Raw genomic sequence first — 6,325 nt, 5'->3', positions numbered from 1 at the left:
ACTGTAGATATCTACAGTCGCTTTCTGTCGATGGCAATTGTCATGAAAATATTTGAATTTTTAGTTTTAATTCAAATATTTTCTTGTTTTACTAAGTGTCACTTCAGCATCAATTAGAGTATAACCTAGCAAAACTAGAAACTAATTCAATTAAAGCTAAAAATTCAAATATTTTCATGACACGTGACATCGATAGAAGGCGACTGTAGATATCTACAGTGCACGGAATCCAGGCCCTGGATACTAAATGGAAAAAGCTGTACTGGCTTCTTGGCAGAAAATTACAATTATCATTGCGGAACAAATTACTAGCTTACAATACCGTTCTCAAACCAGTATGGACCTATGGAATCCAGTTATGGGGAACAGCATCTAAATCAAACATTGCTATCATCAAGAGATTCCAGGCAAAAGCTCTGCGTAGTATAGTAGATGCTCCTTGGTTCGTAACAAACCGAGACATTTATAATGATCTACAGATGCCAACGGTTACTGCAGTGACCAAACAGCCTGGCACAAACTACCTAAGACGCTTAGAGCAACATCCAAACACACTGGCAATTAATCTGCTTGACAACAGTGAAGAAACCCGAAGGCTGAAAATAAGAACTCCCTTGGATCTACCATTTTAACAGCAATAATTGTACATATGAAATTAATTTTAAATTGTGATAGTTTTATTTTATTTTTTAATATCAATGTAATAAGGTAAAAATACAAATTTTTATTGTTTTAATATAAATGTAAGAATGTAAAAGTGCATACAGAGAGTGGATCATTGGAAAAACACTCTCTCACATAGGCGTAACCAGGGGGGGGGTTTTGGGGGTTATAACCCCCCCATTGGGATGTACTTTGAGCTCTATACGCTTAACACCATAGCCCTCGGAGACCTTCCAGTAGTTGTAACCCCCCCCCCCTTAGGATCATCCTGGTTACGCCTATGCTCTCTCACGACATTGTACCAATCAACATGTATGCTTATTGTTATTATATGATGTAACAGATTGCAAAAATAAACATTAAACAAAAAAAAATACATAGATAAACACGACCAGCATAGGTTGCCTATCAAAATCGTGTCATAGCTATCCTTAAGGGGGGCGTAGGGGTTGAAATCAATATTTCAAGCACACGTTTTTGAAAGTATGGTAGAACTATTTTATTTTTAAATTAAATAGGCATATTCAGTACAATTCATAAATTACTCAAGGAAAAATACTGAAAAATATGCCAACGGTAGCAAATTTTTAAAAGACCTCAAAATATAATGAATTTTGCGGTGAACTTCAGAACGCATCATTGGATCATGGTAAACAAAAAAATCAAAAAATTTTTATTAGCTTATGAGTTTCTCGAGGTAATGCTGTATTTTTTTAGTTTTTTCTAATTTTGACTTTTTGATATCACTCAGAAATCAAAACAACGAATTTTTTTGGGTGAAAAATGGGTGGAAATTAACATTTACTATTGTTAAAGAAAAAATAAGCATACAACAAAAAATATCTTGACAGCGTTACCTCAAGTAATGTCTAAAAAATATATATAAAAAATTCTAGGTGGGTCGGTCAAGTAGTTTTTGAGTTACAATGTCTACAGCCTTTGAAAAAAGCAGTTTTGAGGAAAACGCGTTGTAAAGTATTGTCAACTTTTATTTTTAATTTTTTTTTTGTCTTTCAAATCGTTAAATGATGCACACCAGAATATCTTTTTAAATCGCGGAGTAATTTACTAAAGAAAATGAGAAAAGCTGCTGACCGTTTTGTTCACTACGTTCAAGCGTGCTGGCGCGAACCTGCTGCAAATCGAGTCGAAGGTAGGGCTATTCAACACTATCTCCCTACCTTCGACTCGCTTTGCACAAAGTTCGTGCCAGCGCGCTTGAGCGTAGTGAGAAACAGTCAACAGCTGTTCTTATTTTCTTTTGTAAATTACTCCGCGATTTAAAAACATATTCCGGTGTGTATCATTTTACCATTTGACAGACAAAATGAAATTAAAAATAAAAGTTGACAATACTTTAAACGCATTTTTCTTAAAACTGTTTTTTTCAGGTTTACCCCAGGCTGTGGGTGAAAAAACGTGATATAATTCAGGAATTGTTGAAACCTATCAGGTGTTGTAAAGGACGATGCCAGGAGGAATAACTTCTACTAAAATGTGACCAAAAATATTGTGAGCTTTTTTTGTTATTGCGATTTTCATTTGTTAAATTTGCAATTTTTAAAGATTTTTAAGTTTGCAGCTTAGGATATTGATTCTAGAGAGAAACTTTTTAATAGAAAGTTGTAGCAAATTAAAAAACCTACAATTTGAGCTATGGTAAGTTTAATTTCGTTTATTGGTTATTGCAAAACGGCCTGCGAAAGGTCCAAAGTGGCCGTTTTTTACAATTGCGTTATTTATTGTACAAATATATTTTTTTATTTTTTAAAGCTTTAAAATGAAGATCTTTCAATTCCAAACATAAAAAAATTGTAAGGCTGGATTAACGAATTTGTTGCTTAGATATTATAAATTGTTTATCCCAAGAGGTCAAATGTCGAAGGACATTTTTAAACCTCTAATTTTTGGGTTTGAAAATAAGGGGGCAAATTTCGTTATAAACATTTAGAGCTGAAGCGGCCCTGTACATCCTATGAGTTTTTAACTTACAGATTATTGTTGCTGAAGATATAACGAAGATTTATAAAAAAATTAAAAATTTTTACGACCAACTGAAGCCGAGCTAAATGTTGTGTTTGAAAATAAGGGGCAAATTTCGTTATAAACATTTAGAGCTGAAGCGGCCCTGTACATCCTATGAGTTTCTAACTTAGATTATTGTTGCTGATGACGAAACGAAGATTTATAAAAAAAAATTCTACAACCAACTGAAGCCGAGATAATTGTTTCTTTTTTCTTAAATCGTAGTGCCTTTATTTATAATAATTAAGAAGTTATTTTACAGTCATTGACTAAAGAAAGACTTATGTTATCTTAAAATAAAAATTATTATAAAATATAGGTAGGTACATATAATTATTAAAAATTATTTTTAAAATCGGTGCTTTTGCGAGAGGCCGAATTTTGCAAATCGCCCGGCTCGCTTCAAATCCGCGCCCTCAGACATTTTTACGTAACTTTTATTAAATTATGACCGAAAATAATTTAATAATATTACCATTATAATATACAGTCTATTTACCACTGTACTTGTTTTTCTTGATAAACTTTTATTTGTGAAATCTCATTTCTGAAGAAATAATATTACAAAAATGATACATATATATGAAATATATAACTATATTTTTAATTTTTTCATTGTTATATAAATATAATAATAATAATGTTTCTTCTTATTAGACAATATAAAACTTTTTCTTCATGTAGCGACTATTCGTTTTGGAGGTTCTCGACCATCATGGCAATTTGGCAAACCCCATTTGGAAACTGAGAACTAGGAAGGCGAAGGATTACCTTGCTAGAAAATTTACGTACGTCGTTCAACACAACAACTACAAATATTTTTAGAGCAGCAGTACCGATTTAGTGAGCAAGTACAGATTGCCATGATGGTTGCCAACATCCAAAACGGATAGTCACTACAAGAAGAAAAAGTTTTATATTGTATAATAAGAACACACAGTGTATCGCATGGACCCTTATATTTCGGCTATCAAATAAATACAGATTTGAAATTTTGCAGTCATTCGTTTTGATGGTTTATATTTTTTAAGATAGTCAACTGAAATTTAAATTTTAAACGCGGCCTACTGCGAATTCACAAACAGGACGAATTTTCAATATTCTGTTTCGCGTTAGTATCATTTGCGTATGTATCGCAAAAAGTTATTTGGAAAAGTTGTTAGAAATATTATTCTAACCCCACATACCAAATTTCATGACAAAATTCGAACTTTTCGTTTTTTCACAATTGATAGCCAAGATCCTAAAACATGCAATTGGCAGTCCCGAGATACAGCTCGACACATCAATAATGTCAAAGGCGCAAAAAAATCTAGCCTACCTATAGCCCGAAAATACTGGAAATGCTGCCACCAGACCACGGCCAGGCAAGCGACAATATTCTTTTTTTTTTCTTTATTAACCGCATCAACTACTAAGAGTTATTAGCGGGAGAACATAATATACAGTTAATTACATTTGAACATACAATCAGGATTTGTACAATTAATATTACAATTAAGTGGGTAGGTTTGGAGTACAATATTTTTTTAACTAATAACTAAAGTATATAACTTGTCCGTGTCTTAGTACTAGACATATATAATATTAAAAAAAATTAAACTTCTTTACAGTTTGTTTAAAAGGCCAATATCCTTTAGATAATTGAAAAGGTTTTTCGGATTACAATTATCTCCTAAAACATCTTTTATATTTACAGATATTGAATGTTTCTTTCTTTCATTAATAAATTTAGGACAATCTACCAAAATATGTGGTATGTATATATTACAGTTACAATGATCACATATAGAGTGATGTGATTTAGATATATGACCATGAGTTAGTCTGCTGTGTCCTATACGCAAACGAGTTATTTTAGCAAACAATCGGCGGTTGATGTTTATCTCACACCATGAATGTGTTGTACGTTTAATAGTCTGTAGAAATGATTTTGATTGTTGCCATTTATTTCCCCATTCACTTAGCACTTTCTGTTTCACGAACGTTTTAAAATCGGTCACTGACACTGAATTCACTGTTATTGAAGATGCACTGTGTATTGCTTCACCGGCATAATGAACCACTTTTTCGTTGCCTTCCAAACCAGTATGTGATGGAACCCAAAAGAAGTGAATTTGCTGTTTTGCTTGGTTTATAAGGTGTAATTGATGTTGTATTAGCTGAACAATAGGATTACTGGTATAGAGCTGTTTTATTGCATGTAATGCACTGAGAGAATCAGTAATTATCAGAGTTTTTGAGATGTTAAGGTTGTTTACATGAATTAATGCTTGTAGAATCGAAAACAATTCTCCCGACAGGATACTGCTAGTAGATGATAGTTTAAATTGCTACAATATTCTTGTGAGAACAATAGTGACGAAACTTCAAAATGAACATTTTAGAGATAATCGCATTTGAAGTTTTGATGAAACTGCTAAACAGTATAACTGACTAATAGGTAATCATTTTGCAGAATTTTTCTAATCATATGCTTCTAGTCATTTAAACAAATTAGTAGAAGTAATTTTATTTGAAGAATAGTATTTATTTTTGATTTTTTTTCTGCGTTACGCCATTATTGCATTATCGAGGATGTTTAATTTGATGTTTCGCCACTATACTTTACTACTACTACACTACAACAGTTTAGTTTCTGTTTTAAATAATTAAAAAAATTACTTTTAAAAATAAATTAAACGCATCAAATAAAATATTTTATTGTGCACACCAGTTATTCGCAAAATGAAACTAAAGTACAATAGAAAAATAACAAAATAAGATCTTAAGTAATAATTATTAACATTATGTTTGTTAACAAGGAAAGATAAACATGATAAAAGATAAAAAGTAAACAAAAGAACTATGAATAGCAAAATTAAATTCATCATTTCACTCACGTATGTTTCGTATTTCAAACTACTAAAGAAATTATTGTGGGTAGAAGGAATTGATTTATTTTGTAATACTTCTTTTTAGAAATGAATATTGGTTCTCGATAGTGTGGAATTAAACAATACTGATCCAAAGTGGATAGACGCTTTCTTTATTTGCTATTTCTAAGTACCTAAGAACCATTGAAACTGAGTTGCTCTGTAATAAGTTTTATAAAAAAAAACACAAAAGCAACAACGACCACACAGACAAAAGTGCTCATTCGCCACTATTGCACATTGCACTACTATCTTTAATAAGATATCTTATATTTCAAATACATGCAAACACGGCGTAATTACAGATTCGCCAGTGTTGATATAAAATTTGATGTGCTTTCGTCGTTAATGCATCAAAATATTTGACAAATTCACAATACCATAAAGACTTGTAGGCCCCCTCTAGTAATAAGGAAATTAAATAATTGTTAGCCGATATTTCACATAAAAGAGGGCATATTTAGATGTCGTTTGATGAACTTAACTCAAAAACGTCGATTTTCGTGTTTCGCCACTATTGTTCTCACTAGGCGATATTACAGCGCTGTGGTGCCAGAGGCTGTGCTTAGCGTAAAGAGTGAGACAAAATGCGAATTCTGTTCAGCTATTTTTAAAAGAGCCTGTCCTAGTGTAGAGCCGTCGCGGTAGTAAGTAGTGCTACGCTACGGGGAGCGTACGATAATTATTACAACCTCAGAGATGAATTAAAAAGTAGCTTTGTT

This window comes from Diabrotica virgifera, chromosome 5 (genome assembly GCF_917563875.1).
Source record: "Diabrotica virgifera virgifera chromosome 5, PGI_DIABVI_V3a".
NCBI lineage: Eukaryota > Metazoa > Arthropoda > Insecta > Coleoptera > Chrysomelidae > Diabrotica > Diabrotica virgifera.
Note: the sequence above shows the minus strand (reverse complement) of the source record.